This window comes from Oryctolagus cuniculus, chromosome 1 (genome assembly GCF_051225735.1).
Source record: "Oryctolagus cuniculus isolate XC-2025 breed Fujian yellow rabbit chromosome 1, ASM5122573v1, whole genome shotgun sequence".
Lineage (NCBI taxonomy): Eukaryota > Metazoa > Chordata > Mammalia > Lagomorpha > Leporidae > Oryctolagus > Oryctolagus cuniculus.
In genome coordinates, this window is record NC_142867.1 from 179,095,444 (window position 1) to 179,122,383 (window position 26,940).

Sequence of the window (26,940 nt, forward strand, 5' to 3'; positions counted from 1 at the left end):
TCTCCCTCCCTCCATCCCCTTCCCTCCCTCTCTCTCCCTCCCTCCATCCCCTTCCCTCCCTCCCTCCCTCTCTCTCCTCCCCCCTTCCCTCCCTCCCTCCCCCTCCTCCTCCTCCTCCTCCTCCTCCTTCTTCTTCTTCTTCTCTCTCTCTCTCTCTCTCTCTCTCTCTCTCTCTGTCTCTCTCTCTCTCTCTCTCTGTCTCATACACACCTTCCATTCCAGAGGAGTGCAGAGGAGGAGCTTGTCCCTTGTCTCGGAGACAGATGCGGTTGCTAGCTCACAAAGTAGACATAAGCTGTGTCTGCAGAGCCCATTGCTGAAAGGAAGCCAAAAAACACCTGCCTCCATAGAAGGATAAGGTGTGTGTACCCATATGTGTGGAGGGGCAGGTCTTAATATCAACAGAGCAGGAGAATCTGTGTTGTTCTAGAACCTCCCTGTGTGTGAACTTGGATTGTGATCCAACTGTGTACACACGCCACCTAGTCTGAAAGACACTTGGATATCAGAAGACCCTTAGTGATTTTTCAATTCTCCAGTTGTTCTGTCTGTGGATTCTCCAAAATTCATGTTCCCACAGCTTCTTCTGTGCCTCTGGCCTCATGTTGACCTTGAAAGTGGCCAGAGGAAACTCTTCAGTGTCAGCCAGTGAGCGTGGAGAGATTCTCTTTCATCCCCAGAGTGTCTGGAGATGCGAGTTTAATGAGAAGCATCGACCTTTGAATTATACAAATGGACCTCTTTAGCAATCACTTCCCTCCCTAGTCCATACCCACCCTTAGCTTTTAATCTTCTCAATTATATTTCCTTTTCATTGATTCCTACTTTGCTAACTTTGAGATTGAACAGGCAGTAAAACCTCAGCCACACAGGTAATGCAATTGCCTTTCCAGCCTGACGCCTGCATCTCACCTCCTGAGGGGTCTCCAGGCACCCCCACCCCCCACCCAACCCTTTGGGTCTTGGCAGGTCCATCAGCCTTCCATTGATTGAGCAAGATGGACCCTTCCATGTAAATAACAGTTCAGTCCCAGGAAGGAAGATGGGGTTTTAGTTCTGAGCTGTAAGTCGCAACGATGAGGGGGTTGCACGCTGGCGGGGTGGGAAGGGTGCTTGCACACACTGGCTGCTCACAGCCAGGCCTGGGAGCGAGCAGGGGATGGCTTGAGAGCAGACAGCCCTGGGTTCTTTTCCCACCTCTGTGCTGACTTTTGAGGCGACCCGTGTTGAACCACTTAACTCCCTGTGCTTTCTGCTTGGTGCCATCTGTGAGGGAGAAGACAGTGGCACTTGTCTGAAAAATGCTTTGAGGAGTACGGGCATAAAAGATGCAATGTCAAAGCCAGCGATGGGCACCAGTTCCCATAAAGGGCCCCTTGTTTGCTTCTGCCAGAGGCTGCATGTGACTGAAGGCTAAAAAGAAAAATTGAGAAATTTCCTTGATATCTGAGGCCCGGCAGAGGACGTGGCTCAGGCCCAGCGAGAAATCCTGCCTGTGGCTTCTGTGGGGATGGGAGCTCTATGGCAGTGCACACAGATTGGAGGGCCCTGCACCCAGCCGCACCAAGGGACACATTAGGATTAGGAGTGGCCTGGCCAGCAGTGAGGGGTGGGGTGGAGTGGAGGAGGGCTGCCTCCTAGTGATTTACGGGCATTGATGCAGGGACCCTGGTGGGGAGGGGGGAAGGAAGAGAAGTTTGGGGACATTGGCAGAACTGGAGGTCATTCAGAGGAAATTACTCAATAAAAACCAGGTTTCTCAAACTGAATAGATCAATTTACAGCTCATAAGGTGGAAAAAGTCTGCGCCTTCGCAATTTGGCTTGGGTGGGTCTCCTCAAGTTTCCTCCCTGGGCTGTGGCTGTGGCCCTCCCACCGCTGGTACCCCTTCTTTAGCTTTCTGGGCCAGCATTTTTCTCTGCTTGATTCCCCTCTTCTTGCATTTTTCTGCCTGACTCTCTCCTCCTGTTGCAAGCCTCCCACTTTGAACGTTCACCTCCCTGCAGTCCCATAAGCAAAGTTCCTATTGTCTTCTGTCTTCCTGATGGCACAGATGATTTTCCCTGATTTCCTTTCGCAGTACCCTCCCCCACCACTACTCTCAACATTCCCCTTCCCTTTGTTTTTCTTCAGGCCCCCAACTTTGCTGCCATTTTTTCTACAAAAAACAAACAAACAAAAACAAACAAACAAACAAACAAAACTGTCCCTGGTCTGTTTTTCTGCAAAACTCACCCGTCTTCCTGTTTCTCTCTCTTGGACTTTTATCTTCTCAGCCCTTCTGTTTGGTTCTGCTCTTGGCCTTTCTCAGCTGCTACTGACATCATTCATCTTGAACATCCAGTAATACCATCGCCTATTGACTAGGCTCCTTTAAGTTCTACTATAGTAACAGTGCTCGCAGGGAGGCAGGATCAAGGGCCCAGATGCAGTTAAATTGAAATTCCATCATCCATCCATCTATCCATGCATCCGTCCATCCAAGCCTTCATTTAACCAGTCATTGATTTATTCATTCAGAAGACATTCATTGAGCATGTACTGTATGCCAAGCTTGGCTAGGCACTTAAGGGAAAAAAAAAGACCAGATGTAGAGTCTTAACCTATGGAGCTCAGTAGGAGAGGCAGACATAAATAATCACATAGGAAAATATAAAACTTCAGTAACAGTTAAGGAGAGGTATTTGGTAGCCAGAGACCATCTTACTGGGATCCGACCTACTTAGGAATGGAGAATTAAGCTGAGATGTGAAGGCTGAGAGGATGCAAGTTGCAGACAGCAGGTACAGCTTTTTGATAAACCCTGCCTTTCCTTATACCTACTGAATCCTCTCCTATTTGCTGGCCGTGGACTCTCTCTCTCTTTTTTTTTTCTTCAGTACAAAGCCATTTTTTTTCCAAGTCAAAGCCATTAAGCCACAGATTTCAGTTGCAACATGTTATATGAGATGGTTACAATGTTTCAAATATATGCAGACTAAGTGGTAAATAAGGAACATCAATCCTTGCCTGGGAACGGACCTTAGCAGGGGGTAGAAGGGCCATTTAGCACCTGAAGGTGGGAGCTGTATGGGGATTCAGCATGCCTAGGTAGGTGTTGGGTTCCTGGGATGTAGGTGCTTCCTGTACACTGCCAGGAGGGCTCTGAGGTCTTGGGGGCACAGAAGAGACACTCCCCGCACACTCCAGGCATTGCTCCAGGTGTCAGTGGGCCAGCCCTGCGAGCAGCTCCTCCATCTTCTGGGCCTCAGTGCTTCCATGAACTTTGGAGATCAGGCGGTTCCAGAAGGCGGACATCTCCCTTTTCCTTCTCACTGGCACTGGTCACAAATTCAAAGCAGCCATCAGGTTTCGTGGCTTGATGGCCTAGTAATGGTTATTGGAACTTGCCTTGGATGGATTTATGGTAATGAACTCGCCTAATAGCAAACCTGTCACAGGCCTCTGCAGACAGAATCTTTTCTGAGTGAAGATATTAGAAAACCATTCTGTAAAGGAAAAAGCAATACCAACCGATGACTTCAAGTTTAGGAAACACACCACTGCTTGGGTTTTTCTTTTGGCTCCTAGCGTTAAAAGCTACATTGGCCAGTTGCTAACCTACAGGGTTTTTGGCGGAAGCCCTGTTTATTTTGGCACCAAATGTATGTATCACAAGCAGTTTGTGTATTTCTGGGCATGTGTGTATGTGTGTGAGCCTGTATATGTTATAAACTCCAAAACTCCAAAACTTCTGGCCAAGAAACTAGGCAGCTGGCAGGCGGGTACCCATGTGTATTAACGACTTGCTTTCAGGCCACCTCGCCCTATCACAGCCATCCTTTGGCTGGGTTCAGCCTGGCACTGAGTGCTCTAGCCTCTCTGGACCCCTGTCCTCTTGAATTAGGAATGAGTAAGATGGCCTCTGCCCAGCGAAAGGTGCTGTGGGGACAGTGGGTGCTCTCTCTGTCACCTCAGTCTGCAGGCGAATCATCAAGAATGCTCAGGATAAGGAGTTTTCTCCTAGCTGGGGCCAGAAAGTCTCTCTGGTTTCTTTTTTTTTTTTTCTTTTTTTTTTTGTGGCTTGGCATTAAGCAAACAACTGCTTTTTTGTTCTCTCCTCAAATTATTTGCCCAAACAAAAGGCAGCTGTCACAGGGAGAGAAGTACAATTTTTCCAGCATTTGCCCCTTTCTGCGCCCCTCTGCACAGCATGAGTTCTGACTCCTTGCCTTTCCACGGCTCAGTGTCAGGTTTCCAGCAGGCAGAACTGCAGGCTTTGCTGCCTTGGAATGTGAAAGCCACCCTCTGCCTCTTCCGGGGCCTCTGCCCAATGCAACGTTGAAGGGAAAGGCAGAGTTTGCAGGACAGCACCTTCCCTCTCCCAAGGCCCTAAGTTTCCCAAGCCTATCCCCCAGGAATGGAGGAACAGCCCACAGAGCCCGAAAGTGTGGATCCACGGTGGGTCCCCGAAAGAAGAGCTTGTTTTCCCGCAGACTTCTGTTTCTTCAGGAAGTTTAGAAGTCCGATCTTCTGCCTAACAAAGGGTTGTAATTTAATGGAGAGTCATCTTTTAGAAAAAATGTGGCTTATCGATTTGTATCTCATTAGAATATGGTAAAATATGCTAAACAATAAAATTAGATTATATAAAATTTAATCTTCCTCCCAGGCTTGCTGGGATTAGGCCGTGTCCTTATCTGCCCAGCACACTCCTGATTTTCCTGCAAGATCTGGGCCAAATGTCGCCTTCCCAGTGAGGGCTTTCATGACACCCAACCTAGAACTGCCCCCTCCTACCCCTATAGAATTAGGGTCACCTCATCTGTGCTCCCATAGCTGTCCAGTGCTATCATGGCATTGTGTGTATACTTCTTGTTTTAAAATGACTTTAGACATACAAAAGTTGCAGAAAATATACAATGAATTCTTGTATGCCAGAGTTTCTCAAGCTTTTTCTTTTTTCTTTTCTTTCTTTCTTTTCATGCATGCGAGAGAGCAATCAACAGAGAGAGAGATCTCCCTCCCACTAATTCATACTCCAAATGCCTGCAACAGCAAGAGCTTGGGCAGGCCAAAGCCAAGAGTCAGGAACTCCATCCAGGTCTCTCATGTGGGTAGAAAGGGCCCAAGTCCTTGAACTGTCATCCATTGCCTCCTAGGGTGCACATTTTCAGGAATCTAAATTGGAAACAGAGGCAGGACTGGAACCATACACTCTGATATGGGATGGAGACATCCCAATGCCCACCCCTCTTAGCTTTTTCTGATTATTGTCCCCTAAAGAGCTTTTGCAGACATTTTCTACTATGTTCCCTGACCTGAATTTTTTTTCCCCAAAGCAACCTTTTATTTAAGGAATACAAACTTTATGCATTTCATAAGTACAACTTCAGGAATATAGTGATTCTTCCCTCCTTACCCACCCTCTCACCCGTAGTCCCAACTCACTGCCTCCTCCCTCTCCCATTCTCAGTCCCATTCCCCACTAAGATCCATTTTTGATTAACTTTATACACAGAAGACCAACTCTATACTAAGTAAAGAGTTCAACAATTTGCACAATAAAAGAAAAAAACAGAAAAAAAACTGTTCTTTAAGACAAGGGCTGTTCAAAGTCATTGCATCTTGAAGTTAATTTCACTTTTTTTTTTTAAAGAAATTTAATTAGCTATAAAGAAGCACCCAAGAATGATACATCTTTTGCAAGCACTTGTACGTAATTATAATACAACTCTTTGAGGACAGAGATCCTGCATGGGAAGTTAGTGCACAGTGATTCCTATTGTTAATTTAACAATTAACACTTATGTGTGATGTCAGTGGTCACCTGAGGCTTTTGACATGAGCTGCCTAGGCTATGGAAGCCTTTTGAATCCACAGCTCCATCGGTATTTAGACAAGGCCAAAAGCAAAGTTGGAAGTTCTCTTCTCCCTTCAGAGAAAGATACCTCCTTCTTTGATGACCACTTCTTTCCACTGGGTCTCACACACCAAGGTCCCTCATATAGGGCGTTTTTTGCCACAGTGTCTTGGCTTTCCATGCCTCAAATACTCTCGAGGGCTTTTCAGCCAGACCAGAATGCCTTAAGCACTGATTCTGAGGTCAGAGTGCTACTTACAGTGATTGTCATTCTGAGTCTGCTGTATGGACTGCTTCCCATGTTGGAGCATTCCCTCCTTTTTATTTCTATCTATTAATATTACCAGACACTTAATCCTCTCCATATGATCACTTTGATACTTAAGATGGTATTTTTTACCACCCAGCTTAAGGGGATTTGAGGTCCCATGGCAAGTTTTTGAACTGTACCCTTAGAAGTAAGTCCATAGGAATGCATGTAGAACTATACATCATTACAGTTACACACTTCATACACTTCATAATTACAGCTGTAGGAACATGGTGATTCTTCCCAATGTGCTCATCATGCCACCCATACTCCCACCCCTCTTCTTCCTCCCTCTCTTACTTCCACTCCTATTTTTTATTGAGATCTATTTACAATTGACTTTATACACATATGTTTAACTCTATGTTAATAGTACAACAAATAGTATGAAAAAAAACTTGTGGGGAGCAAACCGGACTAGACTGAGTTACTGGAATTAAGACTTATTCTATGCATCTGCTCTCCCACAATATGGCGCTGGGAGAGAAGTAAACAGCTTCCGCACAGCTGCCTCCAGTTCAACCAATAAACTGTAGGACTTGCTACTGATTGGAGGAGAGCAGCGTACTCGGCGTGTGGGCAGCCGAGTTGGGATTGGCGGAGGAGGACTATAAAGGAGGAGAGAGACGGCATGCACCAGGAACATCTAAGGGGAACATCTAAGGGGAACGCCTGTGCAGCCCCTGAGAGAGCCGGCCGGCGGTGTGCCGCTCCCCTGCGGAAGTGGGGAATGTGGCCAGGGGGAACTGCCCTTCCACGGAGGTGGAAGGGATAGTAGCCAACCCGGGAAGAACCAGCAGCAAACCCGGGGAGGGCCGAGCAGACGAAAGAACAGCGCAGGGTCCTGTGTCGTTCCTCCACGAAGAGGGGGAGCGACATAATGGTGCCGTGACTCGGATATGAAGCCTAGGCAGGGTTCAGTGTCGCTCCTCCACGAAAACGGGGAGCGACAAAACTGTTCCTCAATAGTCAAGACAAGGGCTGTTCAATTCATTGCTTTTCAAGTCATTGCTTATCAAAGTGTCAATTTTACTTCTAATAATTACCTTTTAGGTGCTCTATTAGTTTTCACAGGTCAGGGAGAACATATGGTATTTGTCCTTTTGGGACTGGCTTATTTCACTAAATATGATGCTTTCCAGATTTATCCATTTTGTTGCAAATAACCGGATTTCATTTTTTTTTTACCACTGTGTAGTAGTCCATAGAGTATATATCCCATAATTTCTTTATCCAGTCTTCAGTTGATGGGCATTTGGGTTGACTAAAAATAGCTATTATGAATTGAGCTTCAATAAACATGGGGGTGGCAGATAACTGTCTCATATGCTGATTGCATTTTCCTTGGGTACATTCCCAGGAGTGGGATGGCTGGGTGTTGAGGTAGATTCATTCTGATAGGAGAAACTTGGTGGGGGCAAGAGGCACAGAATCATGACACAGACACTGGGAGTTGGCTGAAAGCGGGCTAGAGGCAAGCAGCTCGCAGACTCATTTATTTCAGTTGGTACAGCAGCTTATATAGCTGAGGCAGCCAATCTGGTCAAGGGGTGGTTTATGTCATAACCAATCACTGCTTGTTGCCAGGCAGGCTCCTTTGCCAGGTGGGTTCCAAAGCCATTTACTGAGTAACTGATGCTCGCTTGCCAGCACCATCTTGGCACGCCTTCTCATTCCACCACAGCTGGGTCATATGGTAGGTCTATATACAGATTTCTGAGGTATCTCCATACTGTCTTTCATAGTGGCTTTACTACTTTACATTCCCATCAGCAGTGGATTAGGGTATCTTTTCCCCCACATTCTTGCCAGTGTTTGTTGTTTGTTGATTTCTGTATAAAAGCCATTCTAATGGGGGTGAGGTGACACCTCATTGTGGTTTGGATTTGCATTTCCCTGATGGCTAGTTATCCTGAGCATTTTTTCATGTGTCTGTTGACCATTTGGATTTCCTCTTTTGAAAAATGTCTTTAAGTCCTTTGACTATTTTATAACTGGGTTATTTGTTTTGTTGTTGTGGAGTTTCTTGATTCTTTACATAATCTAGTTATTAATCCTCTATCAGTTATGTAGTTTGCAAATAATTACTCCATTATGTTGGTTACCTCTTCACTTTCCTGAGTATTTCTTTTACAGTACAGAAGCTTCTCAATTTGTTGTAATCCCATTTGTTAATTTTGGCTTTAATTTCTTGTGCCTCTGAGGTCTTTTCCAAGAACTTTGCATGTGCCAATGTCTTACAGGGTTTCCCCAATATTCACTAATAATTTGATAGTATCACATTGTAGATTTAGGTATTTAACCCATTTTGAGTGAATTTTTGTGTAAGGTGTAAGGTAAGGGTTTTACTTCATACTTATGCATGTGCAAATTCAGTTTTCCCAGCACTATTTGTTGAAGAGACTGTCCTTGTACCAAGGATTGGTTTTAGCACCTTTTTCAAAGATAACTTGTTTGTAGATGCTTGGATTTATTTCTGGCATTGTTGGTCTATACATTTTTTTTTATTTTTTTTAATTTTTTTTATTTTTTTTATTTTGACAGGCATAGTGGACAGTGAGAGAGAGACAGAGAGAAAGGTCTTCCTTTGCCATTGGTTCACCCTCCCATGGCCGCCACGGCTGGCGCGCTGTGGCCGGCGCACCATGCTGATCCAAAGGCAGGAGCCAGGTGCTTCTCCTGGTCTCCCATGGGGTGCAGGGCCCAAGCACTTGGGCCATCCTCCACTGTACTCCCCGACTACAGCAGAGAGCTGGCCTGGAAGAGGGGCAACCAGGACAGAATCCGGTGCCCCGACCGGGACTAGAACCTGGTGTGCCGGTGCCGCAAGGCGGAGGATTAGCCTAGTGAGCCGCGGCGCTGGCCCCATTTGTTTTTGTGCCAATAATAGGCTGTTTTGATTATCACTGCCAAGTAGTATGTCTTGAAATCTGGTATTGTGATACTCCCGGCTTTGAGACAAAAAAATTTAGAGTACTATGTAATGATTAAGGGATCAATTTACCATGAAGATGTGACTATTATAAACATATATGCACCTGGTTACAGGGCACTTGGCTATTTAAAAGAAATGCAAGGTATCTAAATGGAGACATAGACTCAAATGCAAAGTAATGTTGGACTTTAATACCCCACTTTCAGCAATGGACAGATCAACCAGATAGAGAATCAGCATGGAAACAGTAGAGTTAATCGATATTATAGACCAAATGGACCTAGCAGATATCTACAGAATTTTTCATCCTACAGCCACAGAATACACATTCTTCTCACCAGGGCCTGGAACCTTCTCTAGAATTGACCACATGCTAGACCATAAAGCAAGTCTCAGAAAATTCAAAAAAATCAAAATCATACCATGCATCTTCTCAGAACACAATGCAGTGAATAGTTTGAGAAGAATTGGAGTTAAATGTCTGTTAGAATTCAGCAATGAAGCCATTTGGTCCTGGGCTTTTCTTTGTTGGGAGGATCTTTATTACTGATTCAATTTCAGTCTTGGTTATGGGTCTGTTTAGGTTTTCTGTCTTCATGGGTCATTTTAGGAGGTTGTATATGTCCAGGAATCTATCCATTTCTTCTAGGTTTCCCAGTTTGTTGGCATACAGCTATGTGTAGTAATTTCTAATGATTCTTTATTTCTGTGGTGTCTGTTGTTGCATTTCCTTTTTCATCTCTAATTTTATTAATTTGGGTCTTCTCTCTTCTTTTTTTGGTTAGTTGGGCCAATGGTGTGTCAATTTTGTTTATTTTAAAAAAAATCTAGCCCTTCATTTTGCTGATCTTTTGTATTTTTTGTTTCAATTATGTTTATTTTTTTCAAATTTTAATTATTTATTTTCTTTTACTAGTTTTGGGTTTGGTGTGCTGTTGTTTTTCTAGATCCTTGAGATGCATCAATAGCTCATTTATTTGGTGCCTTTCTAATTTCTTGATGTAGGTACCAATTGCTATAACTTTCCTCTTAAAACCGTTTTTGCTGTATCCCATAAGTTTTGAAATGTTGTATTGTGTTCTTCATTTGTTTCCAGAATTTTTTTTATTTCTCTTTTGATTTTTTCAATGACCCACTGTTCATTCAGGAGCATGTTGTTCAGTCTCCATGTGTCTGCATATGTTCTAGAGATTCCCAAATTTTTTCTATGAAGCCAGCATCACTTTAATTCCTAAACCTGAAAAAGATGCAACAGAGAAAGAGAACTACAGATGAATTTCCCTGATGAACATAAATGCAAGAATCCTCAACAGAATTCTAGCCAATCAAATCGAAAGACACATCAGTGATCATTCACCTGGACCTGGTGGGATTTATCCCTGGTATGCAGGGATAGTTCAACATTTGCAAATCAATCAATGTGATACATCCCATTAACAATCCGGAGAACAAAAACCATATGTTTATCTCAACAGGTGCAGAGAAAGCATTTTATAAAAATACAACACCCTTTCATGATGAAAACTCTAAGCAAATTGGGTATAGAAGGAACATTCCTCTACATAATCAAGGCAGTCTATGACAAACCCATGGCCAGCGTCCTATTGATAGGGAAAAGCTGGAAGCATTCCCACTGAGATCTAGAACCAGCAAAGATGCCCACTCTCACCAGTGCTAGTCAATATAATCCTGGAAGTTTTAGCCAGAGCCATGAGGCAATAAAAAGAAATCAAAGGGATACAAATTGGGAAGGAGGAAGTCAAACTATCCCTATTTGCAGATGACATGATTGTATATATAGGGGATCCAGAAGATTCCACTATTGAAACTCATAGAAGAGTTTGGTAAAGTAGCAGGATATAAAATCAATACACAAAAATCAATATCCTTTGTATACACAGACAGTGCCATGGTGGAGAAAGAACTTTTAAAATCAATCCCATTCACAATAGCTACAAAAAAAAATCAAATGCCTTGGAGTAAATTTAACCAAGGATGTCAAAAATCTCTATGATGAGAATTACAAAACATTAAAAAATGAAATAGAAGAAGATACAAGAAATAGAAAAATCTTCCATGTTCATGTATTGGAAACATCAGTATCATCAAAGTGTCCATTCTTCCAAAAGCAATTTACAGGTTCAATGTGATACCAGTCAAAATACCAGGGACATTTTTCTCAGATATAGAAAAAATGATGCTGAAATTCATATGGAAACACAGGAGACCCCGAATAGCTAAAGCAATCTTATACAACAAAAATAAATCCCTGACTTGAAATTTTAACACTTGGCTATACTGTGTATCTATCTGCTTATGGCCTTTATATTTAGCTGAGCTTGGATATAAAAAGAATGTATTTTTCCTCCCCAAAGACAAGTCACATTCCCTTGAGAGCAGTTTGACACCATGGAACATGTGGGCTCTGTGCTATTTACCCACAGTCTTCCACTGCAAGTATTTTACCATGATTGCTTGATTTTTCTTTTTCTAAATGTGTGTGTCTAACACACTCACATATACATATATATGCACACATGTTAATATATTAGGGGTCTTCAAAAAGTTCAAGGAAAGTACATGTGACAAAATTGTTGCATCAAAATAAACATCTTTTAATTCTATTTCCAATGAATTCTTTGAAATACACGTCATATATGCATATGTGTGTATATATATGTATGTCTGTGCATGTATATATATATATTCAGACAGCTGAATATAAAGGCCATAAGCAGATCAATACATAATAATATATGTTTTACAGACAATCCATAATATATGCATAGAATAAAGTATATATATAATGTATATAATATGTATATATTCTGAATTTCCTGTGAATAAGTTGCAAATATTTGATATCTCTTTACCCCTAAATATTTTGTATAGAACTGCATAGGAGCAATGACTTTCTTTTAAAGTTTTTTAAATGCTTGCATCTCTTCCATAGGGCTATGACTTTCTTAATGTTAGGAACCTATGGCTTAGCCATCTTTGGAGACCAAATACAAGGATCAGGACTGGCATGTGGTTACAGCTATTACAAAATAATACATTTCAGGCCGGCACCGCGGCTCACTAGGCTAATCCTCCTCCTTGCGGCGCCAGAACACCGGGTTCTTGTCCCAGTCGGGACAAGAAGTCCCTGTTGCCTCTCTTCCAGGCCAGCTCTCTGCTGTGGCCAGGGAGTGCAGTGGAGGATGGCCCAAGTGCTTGGGCCCTGCACCCCATGGGAGACCAGGATAAGTACCTGGCTCCTGCCATCGGATCAGTGCGGCGCGCTGGCCGCAGCATGCCGGCCGCGGCGGCCATTGGAGGGTGAACCAACGGCAAAGGAAGACCTTTCTCTCTGTCTCTCTCTCTCACTGTCCACTCTGCCTGTCAAAACAAACAAACAAACAAATTAAAAAAAATAATAATACATTTCATTGTAATGTAGCACTTGACATGCATTTATATATGGTTTATATGGTATAATATATTATGATAAAAGTTTAACTTTAATGCTGCAAACAACTTAAAATGTAGCATGCGATGCATGATAATACAATATACATTGCTACTGATGAATAAAAATCTTAGGGTCAGCAGTAAAATTCAATCACAAAGTACTGTAGTTTCAAATTTTTGAAGTTGCTTCTAAAACAGTAAGTAGCAAAACTCACCTGATAGGTATTTCATAGGACAAGAGTGATTCTCCAAGTAAGTTTGTCCAGTTTTCTAGACATTTGCTGAAATCTGTCATTCCAGTCTGCACAGTTATGCTATCCTTTGGGAGGTAGTAGTATCTTCCAGTAATTCAGACATTTTCTTGTCCTCTTGCATTCACTCACAAATATTCATTGACATCTTTCTATTTGACAAGTACAATTGGAGATCCATGAATTTTATTTCTCATTTTCTATGTGCTAAGAAAAGGTTATCTAACCCATATTTTCTTTGATTGCAAAATGGAGATCAATATGTTCTGTGCTGGTTCCTAATTCACCAGTTAATATGGTACTGGGTATGCTGAGAGGGGAATTTCTTATGGTTTTGCAATAAACAGACATGGAACAGGATGACCCAAGCAGGACTTCCAGGAATTGGGCATCATGTGCATGAATAGACTCAGTGTGAATAAATTGCTATTCCACAAAACATCAGTGAAGTAGATGTCTGTGTTCAAGGTTAATTGACTTTATGGTAAATAGTTTTTGCTAAAGTGATTTTCACAGGTAATAACACATTGCCATTTGAAAAACTTGAACATAAATGGAAAAAAAAAGTGTGGTCCTTGGTATTTTGACCACGATCTGAAGATTTCCTTGACCTTACAGACTACTTAGTCCAGCTGTGTCCTTCAGGGTCTTCTCTCCACTCAGACTTTGGAGTGGATAACTCTTTACCAGGTTATCCCGAACCCAGGAGGAGGAAGCAGAATGTAAGGAGAAATGTCCGGAGTGGGGTTGAGAAGAGGAGTATGAAGCTCAATGATTACAGAGCAGGAGAACAGCAAAGACTAATCATGTCTAAATCACAGTTTTCACAAGTTATACAGGGAGCTTCAAAAAATTCACAAAAGGGAGAGCATTTGGTGCAGTGGTTAAGATTCTATTTGGGATGTCTGTACCCCATATCAGAGTGCTTGAGTTTGACTCACAGTTTTACTTCCAATTCTAGCTTCCTGCTGATTTATTCCCTGGAAAGCAGCAAGTAATGGCTCAAGTAGTTGAGTCCCTGTCATTCATATGAGAGACCAACATTAAGTTCTAAGCTCCTCACTTCAGCCTGGCTCAGCCCTAGCTGTTGTGAGCAGATAGATGGAAGATCTCTATCTCTATCTTTGTCTCTCTCTGTCTTTCATATAAATAAAAATAAAACAATACATACACTTTTTAAAAGTTCATGGAAAATCTGCGTTACCTTTTTGTTCATGAACTCTTTGAAGCCCCTTTGTATTTCTATATTCTGTGCATTGTATTTCCACTACAACAAATGACCAGGGAGGCTGGTCATATTTCAGACTATGAGATAAGGGACAAACAACTGTAAGGGCTGAAACACATGGGTGCAAGGCCCAGCATCATAGAATCCTGAGATGGAAGGGGCCATGGGGTTTATAACATCTTATTTTCCCACACAATAATTTTACAGATAAAATAAAGTTCCTAGGAAGGAAGTGACTTGGTTAGAGATGCAGAGCAAGTCACTGATGCTAAAACTGAAATCTTCAAGTTTGGTTTCTAGTTTGGGAATTGGGACCCTTTTGGCTTTTAATGCCCTTGCTGGAAAATTTAAAGATTAATGAGATGAGAATGTTTTGTTTCCATTTCTATTTCTTCAAAAGAAATAGTTTGCATAAATTTAAATACGTTATATACCATTATTTGAGATGATCAAAAAGTCCAATTAAGTATCACACCAATCTCATGAGATGAGAAACAAAATAGGTGTCCTCCATTTTTTATTTCCCCACTTTGCAGATGGGAAAAATAAGGTCTGAATGAAGGCATGGTGTCACTTTGAGTTCTCCTGGAAGCTCTGGCAGAATTGGGACAAGGACCTCTTTTCCCGAGTTAGGGATCTGTGATGTTGCTATTGGAGTACACTGTTCCTTAGTGGAGGAGCCAGGTGTTGTGAGCAAGTGAAGTTGCATTTTATTTCCCTCTTATGTCTCCTCTTGAGAATCTTCTCTCCATGAATCCCCATACCCACTACCATTGTGCCATGCCCTGGCTCCATTTTTCTTCCCTACATCTCGGATTTCCACCCTGCTGATAGCAGTCCCACACATCGGCTTCTTTCAAAGACTTCTATCTATCCCTTGTCCCACTCTCTAACAGCCCCACTCATCTACCACGGCAGGTTGAGTCCCAATTAGTTCATCATAAAAATAATCTATATCAATGAATGAGATAGGAAGTGTGTTAATCTGCTATCATAATATAATGCCATCAGTAACTTAATGTGCCTGTGGCGCTGCAGTTGGTTCCTCTTTGTGGTAAACACAAATTTCTTTGCAATTTTAAGTATGGTATTCAATCAGAATTATAAGATTCAGCAAAAAGGATAAGTACATAGCTGATTAAAGACTCTTACATCATTTTTCCATTTTGAGGGAGACATAAAAAATCATTTTGGGGCAGATATTATTAGCCAGAGAGGGGACATCCCTGAAATGTGTAAGTCCAGGGTAAGGGTTGGGGGCAGATTTACCAGTGGATTGCAGGACCTACATGCTAGGTGACAATCTATACATCCAATTCCCTGGTGATGGAATCTCTTTCTTAGCATTACGACCTGTAAACTACCAGGGTTCCAGGGATTAGAAGTGAGCATTGTAAAAGTAGAATAGTGGGGGCTCATCTCTCCAGTCCTACTCATGTCTCTTCTCATCACCAAGTGTTTTTTTCTAATATAAATTAGCCAAATCTTGCTTTTATATTGTGGTACATGAGTCTTGTTCTTCTGGAATTTAGTGATTGCCCACCTGGGCCACTGAGATTTTACTCCAGTTGTCATTCTGGAGGATATATGGAATGGTAGCAGAAGGGAGTAGAGAGCATTGGCTTCCCTGTTAACCACAACAGATGGAGTCCTCAGGTAAGGAAACACTGCTTCCTCTGGGAAGGGGGCATCCATGGAGCATGCAGGAGCATCTAAATCACCCTAATGTTACCACTCAAACTTTTGGTGCCCCATCATTTCCAGATCAGTACTATAAGTTTTAGAAAAGAGATGTGATGAGGTTGATCATTAAAACTATTTTGTTATTTACTGATCTGTACTATCAGATCTTTCTTCTGATTTTCAGCTATCTCAGCTGAAAAAAAAGATTTTTCTGAGAGATAAGATATTCTTTTAAGGAATGTATAGAAAGCTTCAGATCTATGACCATGTCTTGACTTAAGACCCTAGGCATGTCATATTTTTTTTCCAACTTTCCATAAAACTAAGGTCGTTATGTTAGGCCATTTACTACTGTCAAGTAGGGAAACCAAATGCCTCCATGGTCACACTTGCCAGAAGAGACTTCAGAAACAGCACAGGTGCCCCAATCCAAATATCCTGTGAGTACATCCCTGATGGTTATGCTGGGCTGGAGGTATAAGGGAATCTGATAATGTAATCTTAATTTCCCAGTGTTCACAATGCAGCAATACTTACAAATCAGGATAATTCATATGAAAATATGAATGCTGGTGTTAATCAGAAAATCTGACAACTTGGGTCTGTAGATCTGGATGGTGACCATTGAGAAGGGCTGAGAGGCAGCCATACATTCAAGGGTGGGATACCTTTTTTCCCCCCAAGGGTCATTTAGGTATCTCTAATATCATACAAAATTATCAACTTAAAAATTATTATGCTATAGACTCATTGGATTTAAAGTCCTACCTACAGTTGCCTTGGCAGGGGCAGACCAAATGATTTTGATGACATTATTTGGGCTGTGAGCCAGACGTTCTCCACCGTGAATAGACATACGCTTTCCAGTCTGCATCAACGCTTAGTACTCCCGATTGTTTCTTACCCTGTTATCCCCCAACTGACCATCCCTTGTTGACCCTTGAGTTCATGATCCCTTACTCTAAACCCTTGCTGAATCCTTGTCAGCACCAAGGTGCAGGAGAAAGTAGGATTTAGCCACATCAAGACAACAGGTGTCTGTATTAGTCATTTCATTGTTTTAATTAAAATACTCAAGTGGAACTCTTGGGGAAGGAGAAAGTTTATTCAGCTTCCAGCTGGGGGTTCACTGTTCCAGATGGATGGTTCCATTGGTCTGGAATCTTGTGGAGGCTGCCAGAGTGGGGCAGATGCCATGGAGGAAGGCTTACCTGGTGGTCCAGAAGCAGAGTATCTAGGCTGAATTCTGCTAAATAACCAGCCATCTCATGAGGACTACCTTCTGAGGACAAACCCCAGTGACCTCAAGACCTCCCACCGGACCCACCTCTCAGACACCGTAATTAAATCACATATCCACCCTTCATCCATCAGTCCTTAACATGAGACTTAAAAGTTGAAACCTCTGCATGAGTCGGGGAGCCAAGTTATGTTTAATCCCTAACATTGTGTTTTGAAGATGTAGATTTCACTTCTGCCTCCAAAACCAGCCAAAGTTTCCAACAGGGAGAATTTACTGGCTACATCACATTAAAGCAACTCATCAAGAAGAAAGAGCAAGACACTGCTTTGAGATAAAAGCCTTGGATCACTGTTTAGGTGCAGTCAGGGCAACATCTTTAAAAGAAAATGTTCCACAGTTATGAAGACCTCTCCTTAAACCACATTATGACCTGCTAGCCCAGAGACCTCCCCCTGCAGGCCTTAGTGTGCCTCTCCTGACTTGGAACCTTGTCCCTGTCTCACCTCCTCCAGCTTGACTCAGCTGAACACTACCAGGAGAGGACAGAAAGTCATCTTCCTAGATGATTGGTGAATTTTCATAGTGACTGGGATTGTTTCAAAATATATGTACAATAAAAAATGTTTTATAATAAACATATGAAAAATATGTGTGAAAGTTCTTTGAGAATTCTCCCCTCAAAAAGTAGGGCCTAGTTCTCCTCCCCTTGACTATGGGCCAGAATTATCAACTCCTTTCTAAAAAGTTGAATCAGGTGGAAGTGATGGTTTCTGACCTATAAGCCCAGGCCATAAAAGGCACAGTGGCTCTCTCCTTGTTCTTTGTTTTGGGCTAGGGGAAGCTGGGCACCACATCATGAGGACGGACATTCAAGAACTCTATGAGAAGATCTAGCTAAAGTCTCCTGTGACAACCAGCACCATGTGAGTAAATCATTTCAGAAGATCTTCCAGTGCCAGTGAAGTCTTTAATGACCGCAGCTCTATTGGAAATCTTAACTGAGCCACATGGCTCTGAAGTCCCCACCCACCCAAACTGCAGAAGGTGATGCGTGCATATTGCTGTTTTAAGGAACTCAGTTTTGGGTTACTTTGATACACAGCGATAGATAACTAATTCAGTGACTAGAGGACAACACCACCTCTTTTGCTGTCCAGGATACTGCACCTGCCATTCATGGGATTTATGAGCCAGAGGAGAGGGAGCCATCTAGGAAAATCGGTAGGGATATTGTTCTGGGAAACATGATCTTTCCTGCTCACAGTATATAATTTTTTAAGTTATATATTTTACTTATTTGAAAGAGAGAGAGAGAGTGTGTCCCATCTGCTGGTTCACTTCCTTAACTGTCTGAAATGAAGTACTTGGCAGAGACCCAAGTACTTTAGTCATCACCTGCTGCCTCCCAACATGGGAACCAGTAGGAAAGTGGGATTGGGGCTGGAGCCGGGACTTCAATCAAGGTTCTCAAATAGGCATCTTAACTGCTGCACCAGATGCCTTCCTCGTCATGACCTTTTCTAAACTGTGACAGACAGCCCCCACTGTGTCTGGCTAGGGATACTGCTAAGTCTACAGGGAACTTTAGAAGTTACAAAGCAACATTGCATAAATATTTCTTCACAGTTTCTTCTCAACTGTTATATGAAGCAGACAGGGCAGGTCCTGTTTTCCTTGATTTCAGGATGAGAAAACCCAGGTTCAGAGTTCCAAACGTTGGATGGCTAGTATGTGATAAAGCCAGGAGTTGAGCTGAGGCCCCATTGATTCCACATCTGGTAAATCACCAGGTCCCCTTAAAGTTGTATCATTCCCACGCGAGGGGTCAGTTAAATTCAGCTGAGCCTGTTTAATCAAAATGGATCATATTTACAAAGTGCTGGGTGTGTGGTAAGGAACTCACTCAGTGATAGCCACTATTAGTTTTACTGTATGCCAACTGCTAGCAATACAGAGGTGAACTCAACCGGGCCCTTTTTGATAAGGAATCAAGTTGGAGTGATAAAGTAAATCTTGAAAGCCAGCAGCTCTGATTTAAAAATTTAAAAAAAAAAAAAAAAAGGACAAAAGTTCCTGATTGGAGTACAGGTGAGACAGGCAAGCTGAGACCAGAGGCGGAATGCCCAGGGCCATCCATGATCAAGGCTCTGTCCTCTCTGCTTCATGGCTAGCACCCTTCCCCCTCAGTCAACCATGCTTGGCGCACACAGCCCAGTCTTCTTGAGGGGAAAGAAAGCAGTGATCATCAGGAGCGTCCTACTCTGCTGTTTAGGCAAACAACAGTCCACCTTTTTTTTTTTTTTTAAATAATTTTTCTGTGAACTTAAAAAAAAATATTTGTTTGTTTTTGTTCAGTCTTGTGCCAAACTGAAGGCAGGAACCTGGAGCTCCATCTGGGTCTCCCATGAGTCATGCTCTGTCTCCAGGATATATCAGCAGGAAGCTGAATTGGAGTTGGAGTAGCCAGGACTCACACCGGGACTCCCATATGGGATGTGGGCATCTCAAGTGGCAGCCTGAGCAGCCGTGCCACAGCACCGGCCCCAGCAGTGCACCGTGACCTGTGGGAGCCACACCCAAGGCTCCCGAAGAATGCTGGAGACTGCGGATGGCACAGAGCCCTTTCTGTATTGTTTCTAGATCTATGACAAAATTTAATTTACAAATCAGGAAAAGCAAGAGATTAATAACATCTAGCAATAAAACAGAACAAATACGACAATATATTATAATGGAAGTTACTTAAAACTTACAATTGTTCATCTCTGGAATTTTCCATGTAATATTTTTGAGCCACTGTTGAGAGTCGGAAGTGAAATCTCAGATAAGGGGGAATACTGTAATCATTATCTGATGTCCTTGGACCCAGTGTGACTTCCTGAGTGTGGGAATTGGCCAGGATGGCTTGGGAGAAAGCCCCCTGGAATGAGATCCCACTTTATTGGGGGTTACTCAGGAAAGGGCTCCGTTAAGCCCACTTCCCAGAGTTCCTGAGACCGAGGAAAGGGATTGGGTGGGGGCAGATGGAGGAGGCCTGTGGGAGAGGTGGAGTGAAGAGAGGAGAGGAGGGCCTCCAGCATTGGAGAGTGATTTCTGTGGCACCAGATGCCTCTCAGCAGGGTGTTCTAAGGCCCCTTTGGTGCCCCCAAATGTGCTTCATGGAGAGGGTGGAGAACTGTGTGGCCAGACCCTGCACTAGCAGGGAGGATGGTCTGCTTTTGTTTGATTTCTTTTTCTTTTTCTTTTATAAATGATCCCCAAATTCTTGTCATTCTTTGTATGCAAGACCCATTAAACCTAACCGATTCTCTAAGACAAAGAAAACACCACTTCTGGGGACATGCGCCAATAAGAAGTGCATGACCTTCTCTTGCTGGGGCATTGGTATTTTTAAAGCAACAAGCTTGTGATATCAAATGTCCCATCAGGGCTCCTTAACTGAGCAGATTCAACAATGGTCCCACAGAAGAAACAAACTGGGAAATGCCCCCAAACGAGGATGGGGTGCCCACAAAAACAGGTCATCAAATTTCTCTCCCTGTTGGGGAAAGCAGGGGGTCGGGTGTTCCTGGATGCGTGTCTTTGTGAGTGTGTGTTGGGGGTATGGGAGGGGCTGCTTATCACTGTCACACTGCTGGGACCCCATCATTGGGGTCCCCACCTTCAGGGGTTGGGAACGTCCAGCCCATGGGCCATATAAGGCTTGCAGAATCCTTTGATCTTGCCTTGCATGAGATGTGAAATTAATACATCTGTAGCAGGCTAATTTCTAAGTTGATAGTTGTGTATGGCTCACGAATAATATAAATATCCAAATGGCCCCAACCCTGTAAGCCTAGGTGAAGACGGTCTGAAGTTTTGCTCGCCTTTGTGAAAGCACAAGACACAACACAACTTCTCTCTGTGGACATAGTCCTCTCAGAGGTCTTTGCCTCAAGGCAAAATCAACAATTTTGCAAGCCTCTGGCTCTCCATGCCAAGGTCTTGTGAATAACACTGCTGGGGCCCACCAGCAGAGGGAGCTCCTCAGTGCCTAGCAGTGACGCTGCAGCCCTAGCTGGTGGAGCCTGCCCAGGTCCCCTTGGCCTCGTGAGGTTCCTCTCTGGGTGAGAGCTGCAGCCATCCTCACTTCTGATTCCTTGTCTTTCAGCAGCAAGGGAAAGGAAGGATGGAAGAAGGGGAAATGTGAGCCCCCAGTGCATTGCCATATTTTGCTTTCTCTAATCCTATTCAGGTGGTGACTGTAGCAAAAAAGGAAAACCAGGCCAGCAGGCAGGGTAGATGGAAACCCTGAGTATGAGCCTGATGTCCATGCATTGACTGAACAGAATTCAAGTCCCAGGGGTCATTATTAATGGGCCTCAAGTTGCAATGTGGGGTTAGAGCTGGGCTTACATGAAGTGAGAGGGGGCAGCCGGGGCTGGGCCCAGGGACAGGCAAACCTCGGAGCCTGACCCAGATCTCAGCTGGCCACAGACTGCGCTTCCTCCCAGACTGCCTGCTGCACACCTGCGACTCTGCTCCTCTCCCCTCAGAGCTGAGCTACAGTGATTGATGCTCCCCTGGAGCCTCCACGAGGCCGGCCTGGGGGGTGGCGGGGAGTGAGTGTGCAGAGAAGCTGGGAGGGACCACGCTCCATCATCTCTGCTCCCCAGTGAGGGACTCCCTGGTGCACAGAGTGGAAAACACTGTCTTGCATGAATAATATGCCTTCTCCTTTACTCTTCCAAAGAGCTCAGAGCACCAAGGAGACCGGATGTGCTTCATCCTCAGCAGTTCCCCAAGGCTGAGTCAAGTTATGATTCCCCTTCCCATTTAAAACCATTCTTTATTTATTTGGGAGGCAGAGAGAGAGAGAGAGAGAGAGAGAGAGACCTCTCATCTACAGGCTCACTCTCCAAACACCCAACACTGGGTGCTGAGAATGCTGTCCAGCTTGCCCACATAAGTGGCACGGACCTAAGACTTGAGCAGTCGATGCTGCCTTGCAGGGTCTGCGTTGGTGGGGAGCTGGAGTCAGGAGCTGGAGCTGGGTTTGATGCTCACCTTGTCCCAGTAGGTATAGTCAACCAGTAGGTTTTGTGTCTGCCCTTGAGTTGGCAGGAGGATTCTCTTCTACGAGGAGGCTCCTAGGTCATGTTGGAATTGCACTGCAACTCCGTGCAAGCCATCGCAAAGCAGAGAAGCACTGCTGCTTCTTTCAAACTTGACTGCTATTGAGTTCAGGAAATGCGGGCAAAAATCCCAGGTCAGATGTCTCTGAAAGATGATTCCCAGGTTTTCTGCCAAATGAATGGGACAGGAAGAGAGATCCAGTTCTCTGGGTCTCCAGGGTTTTCCACGAGGTGGCCTCACTGTTGCTTATGGTTACCAGTCCGGGAGCCCCTTTTGCTTTCATTTGTATGCATACTCTTGCTAAGCTGTCTCACTGTCTCCAGTCCTTCTTTCACCATACTATGGCATGAACGACCTTTTCAAAACCTAAATCTGATCATGCTGCCCCTTTACTGAAAGCATGCAATGGTTTTCTATAGTCTTCAAAATAAAATTCAGGCTCCTTAGCCCTGGCTATCCCACCAGACATATCAAACTGCCTGATGCTTCTTTCACTCCGTGGTCACTAATTCATTCATTTCTTCAAACATCCAACTAGAATCTATTGAGGGGTTCCTATTTCCTAGCTCCTTAGCCAGGTGCTTGAGGTGATACAACCCTTACCCATGCTCAGAACATGATCTAAGACTCATGGACTCCGCTGCTCTCCTTACAAGTCCTAGCTCTTTCTGCTTGAGTCCCCCTCCTCACCTCTCTCACCAGCCAGCTTCACTAGTCCATGAGCCTTCTCCTTCCTCTACTCTCTTGTCCTTCCCAGATGCTGCTCTTGAGTGCTCTGAGAACATCTGATACAGCCATTAAGTATTATTTTCTGTTGCACCACTTCAACTGTGAGCTTTCTTAAGGACAGTGACTTTGCCTTATTCCTAGTACCTAGCACAAGGCTCAGCTCATGGTAGGTGCTTTTGTGGTCACAGTCCCACTGCTGTGTTGGCTTTGACCAAGGAGATGCGAGGAAAAGTCTCCTGGAGGCTTCTAGGACAGAAATCTAAAAGCAAATGCACCCTGTTTTCTCTAGAATGTCATATCTGGAAGTGATGCTTGGTACAGCTGCAGCCATCTTGCTGTACAAGAGAAACCAGCTTTAGAAGGAGGCCAGCAGTGAGGACAGCTGGGTACAGAGGTTGAGGGAAGCCAGCCTGGGAGTGTTCTTCTGAACCTGAATTTATGTGGGTGACAGACTTCTGATGGCTCCAGCTATTCTGACTCAAGGTTTTCCGGAGGATTTTCTCCTCCCTTTGCTCTTCCCTCCTCTTCCTTCCCCTCCTCCTCCTCCTCTTTTCTTTTTTTTCCATCCTCCCAACTCTTCCTGATTCCAGTTGACAGCATCTGGTACTAATTGTCTTATCTGTCCTAATAAACTACAGGCTCTTTGAGGGGAGGAAATCTACTTTGTCCAAAACTTTCTACGGCTCTCCTCTCCCAAGAGTCTACTTAAGGCCTGCAACATTAAGGAGCTCCATAAATGTTTGTAGAATGAAACTGAAATATTTTCTCGTTTGTGTTAATCTCAATTTATGACTTGTCTTTGGACCATATCTACTAACTTCACGATGAACTAACCTGCTGCAGCCCTGGGTAACGTGAAGTCTGTGTCTAGATTTGTAACCATGTACTTTCTACTTGTGCTGACCACCATTGCATACACGTGTCTGGTCCTTAATAGTAGGTGTGCTCACATTTTTCTTCTCAATGCTGTATGATGCTGGGCACAGAGCTGGCATCAATAAGGCCTTTATGATTAATGGGTGAGAATATTAAGCCATTGTCTCACCCACAGCCTATTTTGATAAAGTTAATCCTTTCAAGGACTGGTGTAGTGAGGGTGGAACTAGCACATTGAAGTATCTGTGGTGCGGCAGGGGGGTGACGTAGCATCTGGCCAAGTGAATAAGATGCCTGTTGTCCCACATTGAAGAACCTGCGTTTGATACCCAGCTCTGGCTCCTCACTCTAGCTTTCTGCTAATGTAGATCCTGGGAGTCAGCAGTGAGGCTCAAGCGCTTGGGTCCTAGCTCCAGCCATTGCACTGGGGAGTGGACCAGTGCATGGGAGCTCATGCTGTCCGTCTCTCCATCTATCAATCTAAAAAAAAAAAGATTTCACTGGAACTCCAGCTGAGGTGAGGGGGGTGGAAAGAAGAGGAAGAGGGGAAGGGGAAAGAGAAGGAGAAGGAAGAGGAGAAAAGAATCTTTGGGGTGGCCCTTGCTTTTGAAGTGAACCCACGCACTGGTATTCTTGTTCACAGCCATTGAGAGCACACTTTCCTTTTTTTTTTTTTTTAAGGGATTGATTTATTGATTTATATGAGAAGCAGAGAGTGCTCTAGCTTCCATCTGCTTGTTCACTCCCTCAAATGGTGGCAATGGCTGTGACTGGTCCAGGCCGAGGCCAGGAGCCAGGAACACCATCCTAGCCTCACACGTGGGTGGCAGGGGCCCAGGGACTTGGGCCATCTTCCTCTGCTTTCCCAGGCACATTAGTAGAGAGCTGGATCAGAAGCAGAGCAGCTGGGTCTTGAACTTTCACATTATCTGTGGGTAGTACAGGGCCCAGTTTTCTTTGTCTACCAGGCATTTCTATCTCAGAAGCTCTGATTCTTAGATATATTCCCCTGGATCTCCAAAGACACACACCCACAGCTACTGTTTGCTGAGAAGGCCTTGGCACACTGTGTTCTGTCCTTCAGAAAGGCCTCGCATGAGAACTCCGCAGCCTGTTTCTCATAGCTTGCCACATGACCGATTTTCAAGAACACAACTCAGCACTTGCAGTTATTTACACCAGCTCCCACCACACCACCACACCACCACACCAACCAGGGAGCGGTAAATGCAGGCGTCTGTGCTTTCCCATCCCTTCCCTGCCACGCTGAGTGATGTCTCCTCTCATGGTGTTGGATTTTGACCCTGCTTATAACACCAGGCCTCCTGGAGACAACATTATAAAACCTTAAAACCAAGAGAAATTAGGGATTGGCTGAGAGTTAAAAAATCTATCCTCATGTTTTTTTTTCCCTTTATTTATCTGAGTGGCCCAGCTCCTTTCTCCAAATCTTGGAAAGAGGTTTTCCCTTTAAAGAACAGTGATGCATGCTTTGCCTTGCTTAGTTTCTGCCTGCGTTTGGAGGTGGTGGTGCTGAATGGGGCTGGTGAATCACGTGCATGCTTATGAGTCCAAAGCATCTACCGTGTATAGCAGGGAATGCCAGAAAGCAGGGCTTATCCCTTTAACCACCAGTGTCAGTGCTCTATGCCCAGTGAAAATGTCCAATATAAGCTAGTCATTGACAAGTGAGTCACTATGCTCCTGCCTTGGGAAGGCACAGATGTGTGAGCCATGGTCTTGTCAGGTATGTACTGGTTATGAACAATTCAAAAGAGGAAAAAACCCTGATTTTTTTAAAAATAGAACTTTTTTTTAATTACAAAGTCATTCACTGTCATAAACATTGATACAAAGTAGAAGCAAAGAGTAAAATGTCCACTTCCCCATCTAATTCCAGAGATAGTCTCTATTAAGAATTTTCTTGCAGCCTTTCACAATTTATACACATACAGGATCATGCATTCCTATGTCCCTGAGTCATATTATGCATACTGTCCTTGAACCTGTGTCATCCCATACAGATTTAGCTTGTCCCTGTTTTCCTTTGCACTGGCTGCACAATATTCCATGTACCTGAGCCACGTAATGCACACTTCAGTCCTCTGGAGCTTTGTGCTCTATTCAGAACAGTGTTGCTGAGAGTTTGTTTATTGTTGTGCACTTGTTGAACCAGCTTCTGCTTAGGAAGATCAGGGAAGATTTTAGAGAAAACATGGAATTGTAATAAAGCCCGGAGGAGGGAATGGCCAGACCCAGGATGGAAACTATCAGGTTTATTTAGGGCTCTGTAAATAGATCTCTTTAGCTGATCCGTAAATTCTGTGGTCCCAGTTTGGGTAACTAATTCCAAATGAAGGAGCTAGGATGAAGGGGCCATTTGGAAGTGGACAGAAATTCAAGCATAGTCATGTTGAGTTTGCATGATACCCACACGTGTCTGGCAGTGGAGGATTAGGGTGGTTGGGAACTGCCAGAGAGTGGAAGGCATCAGACTTTTTTGAAAGCACTGGGGAATTTAACACATATGAAAGTTCTGGAAGTTTTAGCCAGAGCTATTAGGCAAGAAAAAGAAATTAAAGGGATACAAATTGGGAAGGAAGAACTCAAACTATCCCTCTTTGCAGACAATAAGATTCTTTATTTAGGGGACACAAAGAACTCTACTAAGAGACTATTGGGACTCATAGAAGAGTTTGGCAAAGTATCAGGATATAAAATCAATGCACAAAAATCAAGAGCCTTTGTATACACAGGCAATGCCACAGCTGAGGAAGAACTTCTAAGATCAATCCCATTCACAATAGCTACAAAAACAATCAAATACCTTGGAATCAACTTAACCAAGGACGTTAAAGATCTCTACGATGAAAATTACAAAACCTTAAAGAAAGAAATAGAAGAGGATACCAAGAAATGGAAAAATCTTCCATGGTCATGGATTGGAAGAATCAATATCATCAAAATGTCCATTCTCCCAAAAGCAATTTATAGATTCAATGCAATACCAATCAAGATACCGAAGACCTTCTTCTCAGATCTGGAAAAAATGATGCTGAAATTCATATGGAGACACAGGAGACCTCGAATAGCTAAAGCAATCCTGTACAACAAAAACAAAGCCGGAGGCATCACAATACCAGATTTCAGGACATACTACAGAGCAGTTGTAATCAAAACAGCATGGTACTGGTACAGAAACAGATGGATAGACCAATGGAACAGAATAAAAACACCAGAAATCAATCCAAACATCTACAGCCAACTTATATTTG